Raw genomic sequence first — 26,794 nt, 5'->3', positions numbered from 1 at the left:
ATGTGGAACTGTGTAGCATACAGTTCCATCTAGGGTTAAATGTTGAAAACGATTTCGTGTTTTTATTCGTTTATTATTAAAATGATTATTGGAAATAAAGGAAGAGTATACTATATGCAGGACCTGTTAATAAAAATATTTATTGTGCTGCACTGTTCTTCACAAAATTTCATAACTCCGTTGACTGTATATTTAGATTAAAAAGGCTGGAGGTGCTGCAGTTCCATAGTGCCTACCAACAAGCTGCCCCTGACTACAAAGACTTAATGTTAGCAAATATATGTTTCTTTTCCAGTCTATGACTCTTTCACCATTCAGAGCGACATCGAGGAAAGTTCCAATTCAGCCCCTTTCACAGCCTATAACTCTCTTCTTCCAGTCAAGAAGGCCAAATACTGGTACTTATAATGTACTTAGCTGAACAATATGCACCTCCCAATGAATTCAGATGTTATGGAGCACTCAAGAGTGATGAAATCGAAGAAGGTAATGTGTTTACAACAGATGACGATGACTAAGATGGTGAATGAAAAAAAGTAAATGATATGGTGACTCAAGATAACTTGGTTCAAACTAAAAATTAACATTTCTTTCCTTTTAAGTTTTTTTTTTCCATTTCTATGAGTTTGTTAGTGTTCTATTGCTTATTATTGTTATTTTGTTATTTGGTTTTTAGGAGCATTAGCAACTAAGGCCATATTGCTCCGGGAATATGCGGTGGTCATTCCCTGACCTTTCCGCATCCTCCGTATTTGGTGGTGACGGGCTCGAACCCCGGTCTAATCAAGAAGAGTGTGCTACGCACTGCTGCTCCTTCCCACCTGGCTACGGAGGCGGCTACTTATTATTCAAATAGTTCTGACATGTAAATAAAAAAAATTACAAAAAAAATGTATTTGCTTTAAAAAATATTTCCTTGAAAATTTTAATTATCGGTGCAAAAAAAAGTGCAGCTCCAAACTTTGAAGTCCCCACTCCTCAGATGCGAGGTTATGAATATTTTAAAATGTTATTAACTGAAAATTATGTGCCACTACCTAGTAGAGTATAGACAATTTTTTTACCTCCAAGGAGTATAAGATTTTCTAAACAGTTTTTTTTTTTTTTTTTAATTCCCAAAAGTTAGACTTTTGGGGAGCTGCACCCTTCTTGCTTCAGGGCCTTCAATTCAGTTTCTGTGGACAAAACACACCCAGAAGTGGAAATCCACCAGGAACTTGTGACAGTGTATAGCCACAAATTTATGGCTTTCTAAAATTTAATCCAACTACCCACTTCCATATCACCAGATGATAGGTTGCTGCAACCAACTGCTCTCTGGCTGAAAGCAAATTTTTGCACACTATGCTGCAGCAAGCCATTTTCAATTTAAATTTATGTCCATTTGTGCGTGTTAGAATTTATGTCCATTTGTGTGTGGAAGAGTTAGAATACCATTATCATTAAATTTACTCGATCCATTTAAAGCCTTAAACATTTCAATAAGGTCTCCTTAAAAGTGCCTAGTTTCCAAGTGCTGCAATTTGCAGACCTGAACGTTCTTGACCAATCTGGTTATTCTTCTCTGCACGCATTCCAAGAGATCCATTATCTTTCTTAAGATGAGGCTGTATGGAACACATCACTCCACATGGCAATAAATATTTTTGGTGGGAGGGGGAATGAGAATAACCTCAAAGTGCTTGAAGATGCCATTAATAAGTTTCACTAGATTATTATGGCCTGTATAATCAAAATAACCTTTTGCCAAAGAGATCGTGATAACTACTAAAATAGTCATTTGGAGTGGGAAAATAGCAACACCGTGTCAACTTGTGATGGCCTCATGACATAAGAGATCAACACCATTATGAAAATCCTTTTGTCTATGAAAAAGAGCTTTCTCTGGAAACTTTAGTTTGCCAGTGCATATTCTATTAAAAAAAAAAAGACGACTAGTCCTATGAATTTATTTCACAAATACAAACAGCTCTTCTAAGCTCATTTTTAAATAGGTTAAATATGCAGCCATTATATAATTTACAAAAAATTTTAGTTTTACATTTGGCCTGACTGAAAATTAATATAAAACATTCATTGTTCACCTTTCTAATTAACTTCCCAGGCAGCTGTAGTATATATATTTAAAAAAACAAAGATGTGGTTCAGAGCAATTTTTCTTTTGGGAGAAAGAAAACAACCATTTTATACATTCATATCCCCAGAAAGAACAGAATATAACATGTAAATAAACCACTACCACCACAATGCTTTGTTATGTAAAAAAATGTCAATTGCTAACTGGAGATGTGTTACCACATCATATGGTCTTATTCAGTTCAGATGATCCTGATTTATTTAGTTTGTAAAAATTTACTTACTGATTGAAAAATTAGTTGTCAAACCTGAGAATAAAAAAAAATTGCAATTTTTTTTGCTACTTTACTGAGAAAAAACTATAGATACAACCAATACAAACATCTGTTTCTAAATATAAACCTAAAAAGGTAAAGGAAAAAATTTTTTTCAAAAATTGCATTATATTAGTTAATGTGGATGGATATCTGGATGGCTAACAGGTTGATGCTCTAGCGAGAATAATATGTTTACTATTATGACATTTTTTTTAATAAGTTAAGGTGACATATTGCAGTTGCAGAACCATCTAGTCCTCATAAAACTGTCAAAGCCTAATTGGCTCTAGTGTACTTTTGCTGGTTTAACAGTGATCTGCCTGATGGGGGTAGATTGCTGTTAACAGTGGAGCACATTTGGTAGCACTGCAGATTCTAAAAGCAATGCAGGGAACTTCTGCATGCTGATCACCTAGTTATGCTCTTCTGAAATTCATTCACCCTGCCTTCTCATCTGTAACTTATAGTATCCTTTAAAATGTATCATCTTTGCTGCTTTTTTAAAACTTTGATAAATAACTTCTGATAATTTTATTTGAGACAAATGGCTGACAAAAAAAAAAAAAAAATCGTGTGTACCCTGCATGCACGAAAGATGTTTTATGTGTAAATATCTTTGAAGACACCTACTAAATTTCAAACAGCTAGAAGAGAAATCATGAACAATGTAATTTATGCTCACACCAGCTACTTACTCTACTGAATCAATGTTAGTGATAAATAGGATAGGCACGCCCGCTGCTTACTCTACCGAATCAATGTTTGGAAGAGGTTAGGTCAATAGCCTAATTACCCATTTGATTGTAACCATTTGTTGAATAGTATGATTGCAACAATACAAGTATTTGTATTGTTACAATCATACTATCATGTTACTCTGTCATGCTTTGTCGCAAATTACACATGCAGCGCTATGAGATCTGCAAGAAACAACAGTATCCACACATAATACGCTATCGAAATGATGACTTGGCTCAGGATCTCAACGAGTACAAGCGCCAGATGGTAACGCTGCACATTCCATTTTGCAATGAGGAAACAGAGATGAAATATGTCAAGATCTACGATGACAATGAAGAACTCATGCTAGATCGTAAATTGTGACTTGGACCTTTGCAAAATGATTGAAATATGTAAGACGTGTCAAGAGAATGACAAGTTGACCTGACGAAGCATGCGGTAATGACCTGTATAGCCTTGTAATGTGACTGTGAGAAGAAGACACCTTTCGAAACTTATATGAAGTTAAGTGCCTTTACTTTGTACAACTTAATGAATAAATTTTTGTAAAATCATGAAGTAGATTTTGCTAATTAGACTTCTATTTAAAATGCTATTTGTAGCAAGTATGAATGAAATCCTGTTACACAACTTTGTGGAAATATGAGGGGCATTCAATAAATTATCTACCTTGACTACAAATATGCTTGATATACAAAAAAATAGTTTTTATCATATTCTCATAAATTTTGCATCTAATTTGTCCAGCTCCATACAGAGGTATGGAAGAACAGAAGAGATTTAAAGTAGCCAACAAAAGGAAAACATAGTTGTCACAAAATTGGCACATTGCAGGACATCAATTTTTTGACAAAATGGAATGGACCAGAAGTTATTCATGTATATAGTGATGCTGCCCCTTCTGCATACCATATAAAATTTTGGTCTAAACAGTTTAAATGGGGATCAGATGATCCCCACTCAGGATGACTAATGGAAATGATAATTCTAGAAATTTGCCAAAAATTGAAGACCTGGTTATGCAGGATAGACATATTAGAGTATCTATAACTCCAGAGAACAATATTTCTACAGGGTCAGTACTGATGTTGTTGTTGTTTTGGTTTTTAGGAGCATTAGCAACTAAGGCCATATTGCTCAGGGATATGCGGTGGTCATTCCCTGACCTTTCCAGATGTTCCGTATTTGGTGGTGACGGGCTCGAACCCCGGTCTAATCAAGAAGCATGTGATACGCACTACTGCTCCTTCCCACCTGGCTACGGAGGCGCCGTTAGTACTGACCATCCTCCATGAACACTTTGCCATGTCAAAGGTGAGGTTTCACTGGGTGCGAGAATGCTCACCTCTTCAGAAAGTGTAAGGCTAATTTTTATAAAGAAAATTTATACATGCATAATACAGTTCCACAAGGGTTTCTTTCAAGAATTGTAAAATGGTAATGAAACATATCTTCAAATATGTTTCATATTTGAAATATACCTTCATCACCAGGATCTGAAAACAAAACAGGAGTTCATGCAATGGAAACAGCACAGGTCACCACTGCTCAAAAAATTTAATTTTAGAACTCAAACCCTCTGCCGGAAGATCATGACTACCATTTTTTGGGATCTGGAAGGAATTCTTTTGATAGACTATGTTATATAAGAAAATGCCTGTGTGCCATTGTTTTCAAAAATTTAAGAGGAACCATTAGGAAACAAAAAAAAAAAAAAAAAAAGAGAAAAACTGACACAAGATGCCTTGCTACTTCATGGCAATACTCCTATACACAAGTCCCATTTGTTGTTTTGTGTGTTCTCAAAGGAAAGTAAATGCTGCTCTGAGATTACAGATTTCAGGAGTTAAACCACCTACCCTACATTACAGACCAGATCTTCAGTGATTATTTTTTCCTCATAAATCGCTGCACAGGCATGAACTTTTGAGTGAAGATGATCTTGAGGAAGCGATAAATGGCTTTTTCAGAAACAAGATCCCCTCCCCCTCCACTTTAGGCATTTTCTCTTTTCCCTCAGAAATATTTTAAATTTGTAGCAGTTATACAGTATGAAAAAAAAAAAAAAAAAAAAAAAATGTGCGTGACTATAACCAATAATTAAAGAGAAGAATATTCGCTGTATTCCATTCTTAAAAATTAAAAATCATACTGTGCTTCTAAAATATGAATTACGTAATTAGTTTTTATCTTATTCTATTGCTATTTATTATAAATGTAAAGAATAGAATATGAAAATGGTATCCAGGAGAAGGGACTCAAGGTATATTAATGGCTAGTGTCTTAAAACTGTAAGGTCTAAATTTATTCCACTGCTGAGTTTTTAAAATATTTTAAGAAAGGCAGCCAGCTAAATACACATGTACACATGCATACACAAAATGCATGTGTGAGAGAGGGAGAGAGAATTGAAAAACACCACTGCACCATCATTAGTTACTTTATCAAGATGTCAAAATCAATAACAATGAAAAAAAAAAAAAAAACTATTACACATTACAACTGTGACAGTGCAACAAATGCAAGACTATCCTGTACACTTTTACATTTAGCAGCCACTTGCAGGCTTTCATAAGTTAATATTACTATTTCCAATATGAGGCAAAGAAGTAAAACTTATATAGTACCAGAAAAAAAAAAAATAAATAAAATAAAATAATTTCCCCATTCCTTTTCAAATAATTTATCCAAACCTTGGGTTGCAGCACTCAAGAAATAGCATTCCCAAAAGGATAATATGCTATTAATGAGTGATCCTTATACTTGTTACAATCTTTCTAGGGAGCACAAATCAGTTACATTATAACTTGAAATGAACATTCATATATATACCATGTGACAATTCACATAAGACTTTCCACAGAATTGCAAAGAAATTATTACCAGATACTATGGGCTATCTGATGAGAGACTGGCTGGCTATTTTAGGACTTTTGTCACATCAACTACTTCAGTCATCTCACATGGTATGTTAGTTCTTATCATATATTATGCCAGCAGAAGTGTATTCACAGGCAGATTTCAGTGTTGTGCAAGATTAAAAACTAGGAATAACTTGTAGAGAAATACCCAATTCTCTCTACCTGAGAGTGACTAATTACAATCTTGACTGAAGAGAACATTAAGAATTCCACCAGTCACTGGAAAGATCTAAACCCAAACCTTCTGTTGAGAGACCAGTAAGTCTTGAGATAGGCTGTTGGCAGTTTGCATATTTTAAATAAATATGCAATTTACCCCTTTGGGGATGCTATTTGTTTAAAAGTGGTGAAACCCACGGAAACTTATGGAAAATGAGGTTCATTCTGTCAATAATGTCACGGTTGAACACAAGAGTCAGCACGACAGTCCTTATACTTACTGCAATCTCTCTAGCCTGTTAAAAGTTTTTATTTACAGGCAACCCTCGCACAACATGGTACTTATATAATACGGTTTTGCTCTAACACAGTTAGAAAATTGCAACAAACCTCACATGACACGGTATTTTTGAACTTTTGTGCGGGGGGGGGGGGGACCTGCTATTATGTTGAATGTAATTTTTAAACATTTCTATTCTTTTTTGTGAATCCCTGCTTTTGGCTCGCTAGTCATTATGCAAAAAATAAAATAAAATAAATAAATGTTGGGAAATCCCCATGTTAGGTTCTGTGCTGGTTGAACTTGTGGAAAATCTAGATTTCAAAGTTTTATTACTATTGGATAACGTGCTAGGCCATCCAAAAGATTTAAGGCATCCAAACATTGAAGTAATATTCCTACCACCTAATACAACTTCTTTAATTTACCTTTAAAACTCATTACATCAGAAAATCATTACAATGAATTTTGGAAAAAATTGATTCCGAATCTATTGAAGGCATGGAAACATTTTTTAATTGCGGACCATATCGGAATCATAGCCTTATCGCTCAAAGTAAAACCAACCGTCAACATTAACTGAGTGTTTGAAAAATGTATGGCCAGAGTCAGTTCATTCAGTAAATACGGTCGAACCGGCAGAAAATGGAATCAGTCCGAAAGTACAACTTGCTAAGTCGGTAGGAGGGGAAGGTTTTGATGATATGACTACTGAAGATGTTCAAGAATTACTGGTAGAAAAAGAGGCTGCCGAAGTGGATTTGGTGCAAAATGGCATTGGAGATAAACCAAATCAATTCAGAGGATGATAGCGCAGATGAAAATTCTGAAGTTAAAAATTTTACACTAAAAAGAATACGGGAAGGCATAAACTTAGCAGCTGAGCAATTAGAATCTTGTTTTTTCAATGCAGATCCTTCGAATGAAAGGAGCACAAAGTTCAAACGGGAGCTTCAAAAATGCTTAGCTCCATATCATGAAATTTACAAAGCTCCATCAAGCAAAAGCAAACAAACCCAGATTGCTGATTTTTTAGAGAGAGCACAAGATACGCGAAATCTAGATGCTGCAGAAGAAAGTTCAGAAGGTGAAGATATTCTGCAACAGAGAAAACGTTCTCGTTTGATTGTGCTTAGCAGTGATGAAGAGGAAGAAAATTAAATGAACGTACAGTCAGTCCTTGTATAACATGATAGTTGTATTCCTAGAAACCCTTGTGCAATATAAATAACAGGCCCTATGGGAAAAATAGGGTTAGATGCTGACCACCCAAGATTGAACACACATTTGTAACCAAAACATTACCAAACACAATAAATAATCGTAATGAAATACGTATTTTATTATGATCATTACATAAAAAAAATATTGCTAATGCTTTTGCTTCTATCGTAAGCAAACTTGTTCTGTTTGATCTTCTATCCAAACAAACGACAGCCGTTCCATCTCTTCCAATTCTTTGTGTCTTGATCTAATGGATTTTATTACACTGAGTTGTTCCTGCTATGAAAGTTTTTATTTTCTCTGCATTCTTTCTAACTGTTCTTGCGTTGCCTCATATAGGTCTGTAGAATGTGCAATATCACGTTCCTTCATTTTGCTCAAAGCATTTCACATTTTTTTTCTATTGACAGAGGCCAACTGGCCAGAAGCCAATGGAGGCTGGTGTGATTTTGGCCATAAACGCTAGTATGAGGCCGCTACAAATTTTCCCGGGTAATGATTTTTGACCCAGTCCGCCCCTGTTATTTATATTGAATCTGTAGTGTCCTCACCAGGATACTTCCTTTTCACACCTTTTAAGTATTTTACTCATTTTTAGGGAATAAAGCACAATTACAAAATGAGGAGCATGCTTGATATACATAAACAAAGCTGTGTTTGTGTAGCAACTGAATAAACAACACTGTAAAGGCAGAAACACTACTATCACCTCACTAGCTCACATTTTAGTAAAGCACATTTCTGGAGGTCACTACCATAAAACAATAAAATCAATTTCCAGTTGCGTTCCTGCTAGTGGAATCCGTTATAAACAGGTAGTAAACTTGATCTAATTGCATTTGCGATAATACCAATAGCTGGAATTGTGAGGGTTTTTATTATGGTGAAAAGTGTTTCCCCTTCACTGATATAAAAAAAAAAAATACATTTTCAGAACCTTCTCTTCATTCCTATTGTGTTGTTTTCAGTTGGGGTGATTCCGTGTTCGACTGCCATTTCTTGTAAACACAAAGGCAAATCGTGCATAAGCGAATTCGGTTCGTGTTATATACGATATCATTCCCCTATTTATAAATCGTGTAGTGTAAACACGTGTTATACGCGGACTGATTGTACATTATCTGACACATATGTATCACAGTTTGTCCAGTTATTATTTTTAATAAAAATGAAGTTTCCGATAGTTATAAAAAAAAAAAAAAAATGGTGCATGTTTTGTTAGCTTTTGGAACGTAACCCCCTTTTTTGTACTGGTTCTTAGTCCCATATAACGGGGTTTCACACTACACGAGATTTTATAGGAACCTAACTGCCGTGTTATACGAGGGTTACCTATAGTTCAAATATTTATAATTATGTTATCGAGAAGAAATAGTACTGAAAGATTTTTTTCAAATTGTCTTATCCAAATAATGAAATACTGTTGACAAAAACTCAGGTTAAAGCAATGTTCCAGAATACAGTACAGGGTGAACCATGTAGTCAGGAAAAAAAAAAAAAGTTCAGATAAATGTATCTGATTCTGAATGTTATAGAACTAAGGCTGTTTGAATTTTAAAAAGATAGCTAGTGTAAAAAAAAAAAAAAAAAAAATCAAATATATATTGCATTTTTGTAAACATATTTCCAGTGTCCAAAAAGTTTCTTTTTTGGAATGCATAGTTTTAAGAAATTTTAAACATACCAGTTTATCCAACGGTTTTTAATAGGAGTTTTTGTAGGAATTCATTTTCAATATTAAACTAGCTCTACCAAATATAACTTATGCACATAAGTTCACCAAAAGCTGATTCTAAGAAAATAAAGATAACAGCTGGACATATATATCCTTCTCTTATCTTCTATCTATAAGCAGTCTTTTTTGTGGCTACAAATTTTGCATGGACTCACTATGCCATCCTGCAGAACACCCTCCTGTGGGTAAAAGACAGAATTCCACACTGACAGTGGAACAGCAATCTGCATTGCAATTTCCACTGTTCTTGCAAGGATGTGATGCTATTTGTACTACTAGTTCACTGAACTTTGTAATACTGAGAAAGTTGTTCTTTAGAAGATGGATAACAAGTCTACATATTCAAAAACTCGATGGTGAATTTACATGAAGTGATCTGTCAAGTATTAAAAATTTTCTAAGTAACAAAAAGGCATTTTTTTTTTGTGGAAGAAAAGTCACTGAAATTTATTGTAAATTTTCTGAATTGCTATTAAATGGAGCATACGTCCATGTTATGCAAACTGTGTTTGGCATATTCAATAAGCAATTCCTAAAAACTGGATATATCAAAATTTGCATGATATGTTCATCAGAACAACAACAACAACAAAAGAAGAAAAAAAGCTTAAATTATGCATTCTATGTAATAATATGTGTCAATTCATCTCTGTAGACCTTCCTCATTGGGACTGAAAAACAGTATTTAATATAATTAGAGGTTGGCTAATGCATGATCATCACAATAATAGAAGACTACAGTCTTTGACTTGGGAAGGAAATCTCATTCCCTGTTTTAGACACTTTCAAAATTTCAACTGATCACAATAATTCAGGGTGAAGGAATGAAATAATTTAAAGATGAAATATTTGATGTGTATAAAACAATTTGTGAATAACTAGAAAAATGGGAATGATGCTTTTAAAAAGTGCACCGGTTTGGGAAAAGTATAAAATATGCATAACATACATTGACATGAAAATTAATATTGACAAAAAGTGATTATTTAGTCAGGTTTCTTTGCTTAAAAATTTCATTTTAGAAGGACCAAGAGGAATTGACTGGCTTGAAAGATCTTGTTATAATCAGTAGTCACTGTTTTTTCTGAAGTTTGTATTTTAAGAGCAGACCTCAAAAATTGAAAAATATCTGGCTTTTTGTTTACCATTCAGCACATAAATGTTGAAAGAATGTTTTTGGAAATTCGCAAATCATTATAACTGCCCATGCCTCATCTCTACCATACCAGTATCAAATTCCCAAATTATATTTGAAATAAATAATAAAATTATAAAAGATGTGGTTACTTAACAGCCTCATGCCAAGCACCACCTGTGAAACAAAGGCACAGCAGCTGACCTTGAACCTTTTCCTATTTGTTTGCAAAGTCACATTCCAACATGCTCATTCACTTTGCTGGAAACACGACAGACAAAAGAAATGAAAGAATCAACCTCAAATTTTTAAAACCAAAGAAAACACAAACTGAAACTTGAGTTGTTATATCAAGTTTATGGGGAATATACCATGTCAAAGCTTGTGTTTGAATGGCATACAGGATTTTTAGAGAGAAAAGAGAATGTGGAAGACAATGAAAGACCATGCCATCTGGTATTTCCTGAAACTGATGAAAATGTGGACCAGGTAAGACACGGATTAGAAGTGATCATTTGTTTAAGCATTAAAATGGTTGCATCAGAACTCAATATGGACAAAGAAATAGATAAATTTTAATTGAAAATTTAGGCATGAGAAAAGTGTAAGCTAAGATGGTGCCAAAAATTTTGAATGAAGAACAAACAATGAGCAGACTCCATGTTTGTGAAGATGTTTTGAAAAAAAAAAAAAAACAACTGAAGATCCGGACTTTCTCAGTACTGTAATTACTTGTGATGAAAGTTGACTGTTCAAGTATGACTCAGAAACTAAAAGACAATCAATGCAATGAAAGATAAAACAAGAATGTCAAAATCACAATTGAAAACCATGCTTCTTGTTTTCTTTGATATTAAAGGAATTATTATGGCTGAATGCATCCCACCAAATCAGGATGTCAATCAAATATACTACATTGAAGTCCTGACAAGGCTGCCTGAAAAAAATTGAAGGAAGAGACCATCTAGACAATGCTCCAGCACACAATGCACTCTCTGTTCGCCAGTTTCAGACCAAAAAACACATCTGTGTGTGAATATGCACCCTACTCACCAGACCTAACCTCTTGTGACATTTTTCCCTTCTCCAAACTGAAAATCATACTTAAGGGAATACATTTTCAGTCCACTGAAAAAAAAAAAAATATATATATAGATCGATCAATCAATCACAATAAAAACTATTTAAATTTTCTTGGAAAATTTATTTTCTGGAATATGGTTTTAGCAAACAACATCAATGTATGTATTTAGAATGCTATCTCATTCTGTTAGTGTTTTTTAATCAAGATTTAATGTGTCAAGATTTTTACTGATCCAAATATGATTAGGGCAGAAAGAAGTTCATTAAAATGACTGAGTAAAGGCTTAATCTAACTTATTATTTTTTCCTATTGAAAACTCCACAGCAATTTTTTAAAATTCAAACTGCCCGAGCTCTGTAATGGTTCAGAAGAAAGTAACAGCTAATGAATCAATCCTGAAAGTAAGGTCCATGTTAGGAAACACCAGTGTATTTTGTACCAAGCATGCACGCACACTATATATATATATCAACTATCAACTGATGCACTACGTCAGAAAGCAATAAAAAAAATTCTGGTAATAGAATTTTCTGAGAGAAGAATTGTGTTTATACTCCAGCATGACTACCAGGCCAGTGGAGTTTACAATAAATCAATCAATACAAGCGTTAATTGTATTTAGAAGTCACAGGCATGAACCCCAGTCCATTCAAAGAGCACGTGTTATTGCACTCCCGATCCTGACCACTCAGCTACATCAGGCCATCTGTAAGAACCTCACTTTTTAAAATCCCATGTGGGACTTCTCTCTCTCTGTTTGTTTTGTGGATTTGGAAAAATGAATTTGAGAAGGTAAATTGGAAAAACCTCGTGGGGATATTGACAGATATGGAAATTGATTAGAGAGACAGAAACATACTGGAATCAATTCCAGTATCTGGAATTAAGGAGACAATTAAGATTAAGATTGATAATCAATCTGTAATGGGATCAAAGAGTTATGCTGGGAATGGAAATAAATGATGAGTGACATGGTCAGAAAATCAGAACTGGAATTACAATGGATACAATACCATTTAAGATGAAGCAAATATAGAGAACATGGATAATGAATATAGGAAGAGGTTAATTAAATATTTTGTTTGGAGTGTCAGTTTATGGAGCTCAGACACTGGCACCAAGGAAAGAAGACAGAAGAATTTAAACTTCTGAGAAATGGGTACAGGGTAGGTTTGAAAGGCAAAATGTAAAGATGGAGTTAGAAACGAAGAACTGAGGAGGGACAAACAATTGCACAAACATAGCTTTTTAAAAAATTGTGTATATAAGAAAAATTAGCATTATTTCCAAGGCTTACCCATACTTTGGCATCAAGAAAGGCATGAGGCATAAACCCCAACTCCAAATCTAAAAATTTTAACACCTCCTCTATTAAGCAAACTAAAGAAAAAAAAAAAAAAGTGCACCACATCATTAGTTAACCATATCCAAAATGAATAAGGATATGATCTGCAAAGGGCATGTTGCTATGTGGGCTGACTATGAGAACAAAGACAGCTCACTGCATTCAAGATGATATTTAAAGACATTTAATGATCTAAAAATTATGCACAAGGTAGAATAAATAAATAACAGGACTATTTAGTATATTATATATATGCATGTAATTAGAAGATATATAATATACACATTATCTACTGCATGTATTAGTCCATCTCTATAGCCCTTCCTCACTGGGGTTGAAAAACAGTGTTTAATTTAATTAGAGGCTGGCTAATGCATGATCACCACAATAATAGAAGACTACAGTCTTGACTTCGGAAGCTGAGGAGGCTGAAAGTCAAGTCAAAAGCTGTGAGGAAATATGGCAATCCAGTGTGTGTGAAAAGGGAATGGTGACTTGACATTTGTATGATGTATGGTGTGTATGAAGTTATTTGTATTTGTATGGTGTGTATGAAGTTAAGATTCAAAAAATTCCTAACTCTGTCTATGAGGAACTTTGGTCAGGATTCTGGGCTGGGCTGGGAAAATTTACAGGCAACAAAAAAAAGCTTAACCCTATCACAAGTAAGTTCACTGCACATATTTGGACTTGAAGGAGTAAGTTTTCCATTATGGGTTGGCTCTGTGAAGAGAGTCGCTTCATGGAATTTTGAAAATTATAAAATTGAAAACTTTGTATATAAATGCTTTTAAATATAAATTTTTTCTTATTCAACTTAACTAACCAATAGTGCCTAATGAAAGATTAAGATAATTCATACTTAAAGATTAAGATAATTCATACTTAAAGATTAAGATAATTCATACTTAAACACACGTTTGATCCACAAATGAAACAACTTAGTTAAGTGTAAATATTAAAAAAGGCACCCGGGGTGGATGGGATCTATCCAGTTATATTAAAGGAGGCAGCAAAGGAAGTAAGCAAACCCTTAGCCATAATTATAAGAGCTTCTTTCGACTCAGGGGAGGTACCTATGGACTGGAGATGTGCAAATGTGACCCAAATTCACAAAGGCGGATCAAAGGGCGACACAAATAATTATAGACCTGTTAGTTTCACTTCTGTTCCAGGAAAATTAATGGAGGCACTGGTTAAAGAAGCACTGCAGGATCATCTAGACAAGACTTCAGTTACAGCTCAGACACAGCATGGTTTTGTTAAGGGAAAGAAAGTCTTGCCTGATCAATCTGTTTAGATATTATTATGTGATCACAAAGGAACTGGATGCAGGGAATAACTTTGATATCATATATTTGGATCTTAGAAAGGCTTTTGATACTGTTGCACAAATTGGAGCAGTGTGGCACTGGAGGCAAATTGCTGCTATGGATAAAGGGATGGTTGAGTGGGAGAAGACAGAGAGTGGTAATCAACGGACACTGCTCATCGTGGACTAATGTTATTAGTGCAGTCCCTCAGGGTTCAGTGTTGGTTCCATTGTTGTTTTCTGTATTTATAAATGATATTTATGATGGTATATCAAGCTTAATGTCCAAGTTTGTAGACGATAAGAAGGTTAGCAGGGTTGTTAAGGACACTAATGATAGTACACTGCTGCAACAGGATCTAGAAAAGTTGAGCAGATGGGCTGAGAGGTGGCAAATAAAGTTTAACATTAACAAATGTAAAGTACTACATATGGGAAGCAGTAATCCCAGAGTGACGTATGAACTCTGTGGTACTACACTGACATTGGTAGAGAACGAAAAGGACCTGGGGGTAATTGTGCAGGCAGATATGAAGTTTTCTGAGCAGTGCAGACAGTCTGCAAGAGTAGCTCATAGTGTCTTGTCAATGATATACAGGAATTTTTCTAGCAGGGATAAGGAGGTGATTATCTCCTTGTATAAGGCAATGGTAAGGCCACACTTTAAGTACTGGTCTGGAGGCCTCATTATAAGAAGGATGTAGAGCTATTGGAACAAGTACAGAGAAGGGCAACAAGATTAGTGAATGGAACAAAGGGTTGCTCTTACGAAGAAAGGCTTAAATTTTGCAAATTACAGTGTCTGGAGACTAGGCACCTGCGAGGTGATCTGATTGAGGTGTCTAAAGCGTTGAATGGTTTGAACATGCTCAATGCTGATGGGATTCTTCCTCTTGCTCAGAATAATCACCTGAGAGGGCATAAATTCTAACTGAAGAAATGAGGAAAGACAGATGTAGGATAGATGTGTGGAAGTTTGCCTTTAGCCAGCAGGTAGTTGGTTAGTGGAACAGACTTCCATCCTTTGTTGTGGAAGTTAATAGACTAAATAAATTTAAGGCTGAGCTGGACAGGTATTTGGAACGAACGGAGGGGTGAAATGGGAGCTTTTTTTTTTTGGCTGATGCTCTGCATAAGCTTGCTTTCTTGCATAATATGCCTCTACTAATACTAACTACATGCTCCTAAGTCTTTCCCATCCCAACCCAACTTCAGAAGTTGTAGAATACCATCAACCACATGGTATTCTAAAAGGAAGGGGATGAATCTGATTGGTCCACTTGACATCGATGGTTCGACTGTTGATGATCCTGCTCAGATAGCAAACAAACTGAATGAGTATTTTGCATCTACATTCACACGTGAGGAATTATTAAGGTTTGAAAATGGCAGAAGGTTATCAAATTTTAGCAGGGTGCTTAATGATCTTGTAATAACTGAGAGCAAAGTGGAAGAGAAATTGTTGAAGTTAAACGTAAGAAAAGCACCTGGGGTGGATGGGATCTATCCAGTTATATTAAAGGAGGCGGCAAGGCAACTAAACAAACCTTTAGCCATAATTATGAGAGCATCCTTGGACTCAGGGGAGGTTCCCACGGACTGGAGATGTGCAAATGTATCCCCAATTCACAAAGGGGGATCGAAGGGTGACACGAGTAATTACAGACCAGTTAGTTTAACTTCTGTTCCGGGTAAAATAATGGAGTCACTGGTTAAAGATGCATTGCAGGATCATCTAGACAAGACTGCAGCAATAATTCAGACACAGCATGGGTTTGTTAAGGGAAAGTCTTGTTTGACAAATTTGATAGGATATTATGATGTGGTCACAAAGGAACTGGATGCAAAAAACAATTTTGATATCATATATTTGGATTTCAGGAAAGCTTTTGACACGGTTGCACATGGAAGACTATTGTACAAATTGGAGCAGAATGGTATTAAGGGTAAGTTGCTACAATGGATAAAAGGATGGTTAAGTGCGAGAAGACAGAGGGTGGTAATCAATGGGTGCTGCTCTTCTTGGACTAATGTTATTAGTGGAGTCCCACAGGGTTCAGTGTTAGGTCCACTGTTGTTTTGTATATTTATCAATGATATTGATGAAGGTATATCAGGCTTAATGTCGAAGTTTGCAGATGATACAAAGGTTGGCAGGTTGTTAATGACAGTAATGGCAGTCTGCTACTGCAACAGGATCTAGATAATTTGGGCAGATGGGCTAAGAAGTGGCAACTGAAGTTTAACCTTGATAAATGCAAAGTACTGCATATGGGTAGAAATAACCCCAGAGAAACGTACCAACTGTGTAGTACTACACTTAAGGTGGTAGAAAATGAAAAAGACCTGGGAGTAATTGTGCAGTCAGATATGAAGTTCTCTGAGCAATGCAGACAGGCTGCCAGTGCAGGTCATGGGGTTTTGTCAATGATATATAGGAATTTTGCTAGCAGGGAAAAGGAGGTGATTATCCCTCTGTATAAGGCAATGGTCAGGCCACGCCTTGAGTACTGCGTACAGGTCTGGAGACCTCATTTTAGGAAGGATGTAGATTTACTTGAGCGGGTACAGAGAAGGGCAACAAGATTGGTGAGGGGAATAAAGGAATCCTCTTACCAAGAGAGGCTTAAGTTCTGCAAATTGCAGTGGCTGGAGACTAGGCACCCGCGCGGTGATCTGATTGAGGTATATAAGGCCTTGAATGGATTGAGCACGCTGAATTCTGATGGGATCCTTCCACTTGTTCAGATTACGAACCTAAGGGGGCATAAATTCAAATTAAGAAAAGACAGATGTAGAATAGATGTGCGGAAATTTGCCTTTAGCCAGCGGGTGGTTAATTGCTGGAACAAACTTCCATCTGTCGTTGTGGAAGTTGATAGCTTGAATAAATTTAAGGAGGAACTGGACAGGCATTTTGAGGGAATGGTGTGATTTTTTTTTTTTTTTTTGGCTGATGCTGCAGAAGCTCATACATTTGCTTTCTTGCATCACATGCCACTACTACTACTACTACATCTTCTAATGTAATAACTCCTACATTGGCAGAAGACCTGGTAATACCTCAGTTAAATGAGTACTTTTTTCTGTACCAGATTATCCTACACAGCAGAAAGTGATGTGGCCCACCATTCCATCTTGGAACTGTTGAAACTTCTGCTAATAGAGCCAATGCAACAGGCATCCATAAATCAGCATAATACTGTTCTTTTTTAATCCCACTGAAGATCTACAGAAAGATCACCGTGTGGTTACTAGTATATGTACACACACACACATACACAGCAAGTAATAATACTTACAGTAGAATTTCGATTGTCTGTCATCCTATTTACCATCAGTCTTTGTTAAAAAAAAAAAGATAAAGTGCAGCCATTATCAACCCACTGCAGGATGGAAGCCTCCTCAACAATTCATGCTGAGAGAAATGGACCATAATCTGCCACGTTGGTCCAGTGCGGGTTGGCAGATCGACCGTATTCAGCAGTCAGGGGTTTGAACCCCAGTCTACTCAAAGAGCGTGTGCTACTGCACTCCCGCTCTTGACCACTCGGCTACTGTTAACCATCACTCAACTCCACTAGGTTGTAATGCATTGTGATATTGGCACCATGTGTTACTCAGTCTTTGTGTACAACTCATTGTATACGGTTATACTTTAACCTCTTGTTTCATATTTTAATAATTTTTATTTAGTAAACCCATCGAAATGACAGAGAAATGTAAGCATGTAGTGTTGGGATTATCACAAAAATTGAAATAACCAATCATCTAAGAAAAGGTGAAAGTGCTACAAGTATAGCATCGATTTATGGAATAGGAAGAACAGCAGCAAATGATATAAAGTGTGATGCACACAAAACTGAAAACCATGTGCCGAAAATGTAAACCACTGATGGTAATATTAAAAGTCATAAAACAATGAAGCTTGCTAAAAATGAACAATTGGATACTGCAATGTTTCGATGGTTTGTTCAAAAACGTAGCCAAGGAATTCTATTGTCGGGACCTATAATAATCGAAAAAGCCATTGAAATCAATAAAAAGCTAGGCGGAGATCCTTCATTCAAGGTTAGCATCAGATGGTTGGACAAATTTGAGTTTTGCCATGGTATTCGACAGTTGTCAATCCAGGGTGAAAAGCTAAGTGCAGATAGCACAGCAATTTCTGTTTATTGTGAAAAACTACAGAAGGAAATAGCTGATTGAAGTTTGATTAAAGACCAAATATACAAATGCGATGAGACTGGCCTTAATTCGAAGCCACTACCTCAAAAGACACTGGCCTCAATGACTGAATATGGCAGGATATAAGATGCAAAAAGATCGCATCACTATAATGGTATGTGCTAATGCCAGCAGTAGTCATAAATTGCCTTTGGTTGTTATAGGAAAACCAAAAATGCCTAGATAATTTAAAAATATTAATTTAAATGCTTTGCCAGTTCGCAAAACAATGCGTGGATGAGCCAAGATATATTTCATGATTGGTTTCATAAAATATTTGTACCATGTGTAGCCTCAAATGGTTTACCACAATATGCAATGCTACTGATAGACAATGTGCCTACGCATCCCATATACGTATATGATTTAAAAAGCAATGATAAATATCATGCCACTTTCTGCCAGCAAACATGACATCTCTCATTCAACCGATGGACTAAGGCATGATTAAGAGTAAGAAACATCGCTATTGCAAAATGCTCATTCAAAAACTTATTTTGGCAGAAAATAAATTAGATGTGATAGAGTCTTGGAATAGCTACACTATAAAAGATGCAATTTTCAATGTTGCTGATGCCTGCAATGATGTTCCAGTTCAAACAATACAAAGAAGCTGGAATAAGTTGTGGCCAGAAATAAATTCAACTGATACAGAAACCATTCCAAAAGAATCTGAAATTTTTCAGTTATGTTCGAATGTTCCTGGTTTTAAAAATATTTCAACAGAGGAAGTAAATGATCAGCTGGATATGGCCAAAATGGATGTCAGATGCGAAATTATAGATGACAATGAAATTATGCAAAGAGTGATGACAATTTCGGATGATTCTGAAACTGAAGAAGAAGAAAAAGCTGGAATAACAACCATAATTAGCCACTGTGAAGCTGAAACTATGTTGTCAAAGCACATTGAGTGGTTCGAGGTACAAGAAGAAGCAGATACTACACAAGTGTTACTTTTGCGTAAAATTCGTAAACATTGCCTCCCAAAAGGCAGAGGGGGTAATGAAACAAAAGAAATTGACTGCCTTTTTTTAGAAAAGAAATTTAATTACGTAATATTGTTTTCTTTTAAATTTCTCTAATGACATTAGTTTTCTTTTAAATTTTTTTATGACATTACTAGACCAATGTACGTCAAAATATTAAATTAAAAATAGGTATGTAGGTGATATCTGTACCATGATTTTTTGATGACCCAGTAAAAAATAAATAATAATTAAAGTTTAATTAAATTTCATCAGGTTATGCATTATGTAATAAAATAAATATTATGTACATGACGGATGATCTATTCGATCATCCGTCATGGTCTTGGTCCCATACCTTGACGGATAATTGAAGTTCTACTGTAATTAAGTTAAAAATTATGAAGTTGATCTGTTCTATTTTTTTTTCAAATATTAGTCATTGTTGTAGTTTTTTTTTAGTTTCCATTAGTATTAGTAGTGGCAAATGATGCAAGGAAGCAAGCCTATATATCATAAAAAAAACCACCTGTCCACCCTCTCTAATAATGCGTCTAGTTCTTCCTTGAATTTCAAACTACTCATTTCCACAACAGATGCAAGTTTGTTCCAATGATCAACTACCTGCTGGCATTCTTCCTCAATTTAAAATTATGTCCCCTCATATATTGTCTGGGTAAGAGTTAGGATGCCATCAACATTTAGATTACTCAATCCATTCATAGTCTTAAACACCTCAATCAGATCTCTTCAGAGATGCCCAGTTGCCAGATGCTGTATTTTGTAAAAATGCAATTTTTCTTTGTAGTAATATTTTTGCTTCAAGGGAACACTAGTCTAGATTTCTTCTAATTGGCTTTTAAATTTTTCACACTGATCTTAATCAATTTATTCTAAATTATTTTCAGGAACATATTCCTTCTGCAATACACCTATTCTTAACTTATTCCAATCTCCATCTCTCTGTACGTTACTGGTTTGTTTTATGCACGCATGCACATTTGGTCTCCGTAGTCAAGGGCAGGAGTGCAATAGCACAAACTAATTGAGTAAACCAGGGTTCAAGCCAGATGGCTAAATATGGTCAGGGGAAATGTCAATTACTGCAGGACTTGTTGAGGAGGCCTCCATCCTGCAGTAGATTTATTATTATTATATATATATTTTATTATTTCTTATGCTATTTGAAAGGATTATTGAAAGATATATATATACACACACACACACCTTTCAATAGTCCTCTTTATTTATTCTACCTCGTATAATTTTTAAGTCATTAAATTCCTTTAAGTGTCACACACAGTGAAGTCTGTCTTTTTTATAACTTTATTTGTATTAAAAATAAAAAAAATAATAGCAACCATTTATTGTAGTGTGGAGGGGAATGAAAGAAACCAAAACTTGACAAAAAATTTAACACAAGAGCAAGTGCACAGTGCATTTTTTTTACACGAACACAGAAACACAAAGAACTTTTTTAATACTGTGCTTTTCCAATTAAAAAAAATAATAATTAATGATGCAGGTCAAAAGGGAATACAATACTGGAGGAATACTAAAATTCATGCTGGTGTCACTTTAATAGATATTTTAATTTAATTTAATTTTTTTTTTTCTTTTTTTTTTTCAGGAACATATTCCAGTTTACAGAATACATCATTCGGTCCACTTTGGGGTTATAAAGAAATAAAAAATAATAACAGTAGTTATTTACATCAAAAAAAAAAAAAAAAGGAATTAAAACAGTCACTGGTCTGGGTCAAGCATAATTTTAACACACATATTAAAATTATGCTTGGTGTGTAATTCGCAAGTTTTGTTTAAAATAAAAATAATAAAAAATAAGTTACTAATAACCCTATGTCATTCCCAAAAAAAAAAATAAAAAAAGGTGTAGAAGTAAGATTCTGAAGTCAGATTTTCTACATATTTAAATAAAATGGAAGGAAACTAGGAATGGAAAAATAGGAATTGCACTTTTTTTACAAAATGAAGCTTAACAACAAATTAAAATGCAATATTTGTTTAAATATTTGCTATTTGGGATAATATTTAAGTAAGAACTTTCAGTTAGCTTATATATATATATATTTTTTTTTTTTTGTTACCTTCTATCCCCCTTTTATCACTCTCTAACTCCCTCAGTTTTTTATATATAATTTTTTTTTTTTTTTTTTTTTTAAGATTATATACACGCATATACCTCAATTAAACAGTTGGATGAAAACAAGAAATCTAATTTATTTTAGTTAACAATCAACACAATTTTTTTACTTTACATTCTGAAAAATCTTTGAGGAGGGATCACTTACCGTCTATGCAAAATAAAATTCAAAGAAGTTTGTACTATTATTATCTCAGTAACACAACAAAATTGTTCATTATTAATAATACTGCAATGTCTATCAAATTGCGGCCTCTAACACTGATTTTGGGACAAATCAATGTCCAGAAGACAATTTATTAAAAATCAGAAATTCAATTAACATTTAAATCAATTTAAGATAAAATACTAAAGCATTAAAAATGTTATATTACATCAGAGAGAGAGAGAGAGAGAGAGAGAGCAAACTAATATGATCTCTTCGTTAAACTAAGAGAAACATACTGCTTTAACACCAACATTGCTCTTGAAATCTTACCATACGTATATATAAAACCAGAAAGTTTTTATTTTTATTTGGGGTGGGGAGAAATGACCAAGGTTTAAAATTATTAATTATCACAGAAGAAAATGTAAAAATATTTTAATATTTGGTTCCCTACCTTTTCCCCCATTCCGTATGCAACTTATCACAAAAACTGAATAACATAAAAATTGACTTCTTATGATGTGCATTCTTTTTGGAAAGATAAAAAATTTGAAAAATTTTATATCTTTATGATAAACAAAATCTAAAATAGTAATTCTCACATATTTAAACACTAGCAAATGCACAGTCATGAACTATTTCTTTGTTTAAAAAAAATAATTACACCTACCATTAAATGCAGATGTATTAATTTATAGTTTTATTCTGTTGTATACTTAATTGTGGTCACTGAAAAACATATCATGAAAATACTGCTACCACTGTTTCAATACTGTTTCTTTTTTTCACATTATTTCTCCATTACTTGATATATTCAACAGAGGTAATAAAAAATTAATATTGGCTTTTTCATTCCTTACTAAAATACTAAAGAGGAAGGAAAATTAAGATAATGTCAATACAGACAAAACACACTTGTGTAGCAAGATTAAAACATATTAAAAAATATATATATTACCAAGCTCACAACCTTAACTGAATGACTATTAATATTTATTCCATCAACCCATGGAAGTTCATGGCTGTATTTGTGTTGTAACAAGTAATGATATAATTATATATCACAGACAACAATACTGAGGTTTCCAAGACAGAACATTTAAGGGAATAAAACTATGACAATAATCACCTATTAAAAAAAATAAATAAAATCGCATTTAACAGCATAGTTATTAAACAAGGGTCTATTTATCAGGTACTATTTATTAAGATTTATTTATGAATTACCATATCAACAAGAAATTTTTTTTATCATAGTTTATCTGATTTTACCCCAATATTAGGACAAATCAAATTTAATGATTTAATTTAGCTGTTATAAATAATCCTATGTCATTCCCTGAAAAACTACAGGGGTAAGATTCTGAAGCCAAACCATTAATTCTTTGCCTGTTTATAAAAAAACTGGAAGGGGACTGGGAATGAAAAGAATAGGTATAACAGTATATATATATATATTTATTATTTTTTCATGAAACTTAACAACAAATTAAATGGTACAAGGCCAAATAAATGGAATGAAATATTTGTTTAAATATTTCCTACTTAACCAGAATAGTATTCAGGTCTAGCAAATGTCTCATAACACAAATGTAATATTTACTGCTTTCAAGCAGTCTATATTTCTACAAACATATAGTATCTTGGCAAAGTTTACTATAATTTTCTTATTATCTAAGAAAACAAAAATAGAACAAAAACTATAATATACGTACATGTGTGTATATATATTCTTTCTTCCTGATTTATTATTTCAATTTACCCCACTGCCCTCTCTCTCTCCCATCCCCTTCCCCACAGTCCTTTTCCAATGTAAAACAGTGAAGAGGATATTGTCTGTCAACATGAAACAGATGAATCATGAGAACATGCCATGATGGCTCAGCCATCACATCTAGAGTTCACAATATTTAAATGGAGTGCTGAAGTACAGAATATACTGGTAGCAAAAAATTTTACCCTTTGTTATTGTGGTTCTTGACAAAAATACACAAATGGCACCAGGCCAAAGGTGGCTTTATTGCAGGCCTTAATGCACGTGATAATGCACACAGACCCACAGTGACTCCTGACCTTGACAGAGATAATGCCGCCTTCTACTGGCTTGATGACAAAGCTAGACACCATCCAAAGGTATACCTACAAATGTAAAAACATTAAATAGAATCACTTATTCAAATCATACCTTTAAAATCTCTATGCACTATGATTTCTCTATTTCAAAATTTGGCATGAAAAAATTGAATATTTTTTGAAAACAAACTAAAATTAGAGGCCTTCTATATAAGGAGACTGAAGGAACTCAAATGAGGAAACTGAAGATGGAACTCTTGATAAGCTTCACAAGAGCACCCCTTTGTTTCCACAGCTGATGCACATACAAGGAGAGTTAGAATTCTCCTACATATACACCTTAGGAGTGTGTTAAGAATCAAGCACATATATTAGAATATATGCTTGTCAAGATAAAGCTTCTTGAAATTTTGCCAGCCCATCAATATCACAGGATCAACTGACCACTGATGTACAAGCTGTTTTTTTTTTTTTTTTTCAGAACAGCTTTCAATTCTGCGGGAAAACATGCCACTTGCTGTTTAATTAGGGATATGATACCAGTGTGGCAATGCATTTCTGTATAATAATGAAAGATAGCCAAGAATGTAGTGAATTGATTGTGGGAGAGAAGTTAAGGCATCTCTGCTCACTTCAAGCCTAAATCTGTTAAATGTTTACTTGTGGTACACATAAAAGAAATAGTATGAACTATTTGTACTGAGTTGGCATCTTGCTGGCTCAGGACAAGTTACTTCTTCATATTGAGTATGCTGCCAAAGACATACGATGTTCTACATTAGTTATACCATACGTGGGAATTGCTTATTCATTTGTGTAAAATAAATTACAAGCTCCGCAAAAACGATAAGTGTTTGCCTTTTATTTACATGATTGTTGTTTTATATTGTACTTAATACGTAGTCATATAGTTATAGTTACGCTGGTTATTTTTTATTTTAATTTAGATAAAGAGTTTTTGTGGATTTTACTTACGATAGGTAAAACCGTTATTTTTGTTCGATTTTTGTAGCCATTGTTTTTGTATATAGGGAATTCAAAGTTTTTGTAGGGAATTCAAAGTTTTTGTAGGGAATTCAAATTTTTTAATTGAGGTAGCTAGGTAGCTCTAACGCATAATTATATAGTAATACGCTTCACTGTTTCTATTTCATAGTTTCTATTCAAATACTACTGACATTTAATTTATTGATTTTATTAATTTAAACTACCATGCCCCGAACTAGAGCAGCAAAGCAACGGGCACAAAGTGGCAGGAGTGTTGTGACTCGGGGGAGAACTGAGGGGGGCGATTCTCCAACGCGTCACAGCCTAAAAAAATGTGCAACTTGTGAAATGTTTGCCGAAATCTCTGGAACGGAACATGATATTGCCATGGGGGATGTCTTTGTGTGTGCGCGATGTAAGGAGTGTAAGGAAATAAGGCGACAACTCAGCGTTGTTATGGGCCTATATGAGAGTTTGAAGGACAGGGTGGATGCCCTCGAAGGAAATAAATTGAGGGGCCCATCAAGCTCTCAGCTGCCCACATCAACGCCAGAGCTTGCACTTGGTCATCGCGCAACACAGCGGCAAACCCCAAGGCAGAATGCGCTGGTCCCACAGGAACTATTAGTTGTTGGTGACTCTATTGTCAGGGATACGGGGAACATGCTATGTAAAAAGGATAGGTGGAACAGGACCAGGGTATGTCTGCCAGGGGCAAAGGTTGATGACGTTGTAGAGCGGATATCATCTTTCAAGGGCACAAAAGGTGATATAGTTGTACACGTTGGCACTAATGATATTAAGAGTAGGAGACCGGCAGAATTACTCAACAAGTACAGGTCACTGTTGAAAAAAAGCCGAGAATTAGGGTTGCATTTGAAAGTGTCTGCAATTCTGCCCAGACACGATAGGAGGGAGTATATGATGAGAGCCTTGTCGATCAATTCGGCCCTGGAAAGATTGTGCAAGGCTCAAGGGGTAGAATTTTTTTCAGCCTGGACTGTACTTGTTAACAGGAGAGACTGCTTCTACAGGGATGGGATACACTTAAATAGAAAGGGTGCAAGAATATTTGCTGATGCTATCGAGGCAGTGTTAGGTGGGTCGGAAAACTGCTAGCTTGGGGGGATACAAAGACTAATAGTTTAACAGTAACCGCAGGCAGAGGTGAAGGTGATTCTTGCACAACTTCTATTAGAATAAGAAGCGACCTGGAGCGAGGGGTGTTGGGGGTTTCAGGGACGGATGGCAGTCATCCTGGAATAGTTGGGTATATGGGATGTGTTAGGGTAACAAGGAATAGGCATAGGAGCATGTATGCTTGCATGTATACCAATGCTAGAAGTATAGTAAATAAATTTGATGAATTTGAAGTGTTGGTCAAGACATCAAAGGCGGATATTGTTGGGATAGCAGAGACGTGGTGTCACAAAGATATAAGGAATGCAGAACTGGAATTTGGGGAGTACAATGTGTACAGAAAGGATAGACAGGACAGAAAGGGAGGAGGTGTTATGCTGTTAATTAAGAAAAACATAAAATCAAAAGAAGTGCATCCAGTTGATATAGATGGACAGTGCACTGTTGAGTCAGTTTGGTGTGACATAAGCACTGCGAAAGCAAAAATAAGAGTAGGAGTGTGTTATAGGCCTAATGACTCGAATGAGTACAATGAACAATTGTACAGAGAAATAGAGTGGGCCAGTAAATCAGAATGTCTTATAATGGGGGATTTTAACTTCCCAGATATTGACTGGAACTTGTGGGTTGGTCACTCACACACTAGTCAGACTTTTGTGGATTTATTGGATGATTGTTTTCTGCAGCAGCATGTTCGAGAGGCAACCAGAGAAAGTAATACTCTTGATCTGGTTATCAGCAGTGATCATTCGTGTATT

The 26,794-nt window shown here is 34.9% G+C and overlaps 1 protein-coding gene across 1 annotated transcript in view; it reads right to left on the bottom strand.

The window, feature by feature from the left end:
* Nucleotides 1–23,581: 23,581 nt before the first annotated feature.
* Nucleotides 23,582–26,794, bottom strand: part of rl (Mitogen-activated protein kinase rl) — a 142,264-nt gene continuing 139,051 nt past the window's right edge. The window contains exon 11 of the mRNA XM_090370973.1: nucleotides 23,582–23,975. The gene's annotated coding sequence lies outside the window, so the exon portion shown is untranslated. The remainder of the gene's footprint in view (nucleotides 23,976–26,794) is intronic.

This window comes from Mastigoproctus giganteus, chromosome 3 (genome assembly GCF_048544385.1).
Source record: "Mastigoproctus giganteus isolate SK-2022 chromosome 3, ASM4854438v1, whole genome shotgun sequence".
In the NCBI taxonomy this organism is placed as follows: Eukaryota; Metazoa; Arthropoda; class Arachnida; order Uropygi; family Thelyphonidae; genus Mastigoproctus; species Mastigoproctus giganteus.
The sequence above is the reverse complement of the archived record's forward strand: the minus strand, read 5'-3'. Positions and strand labels throughout refer to the sequence as shown.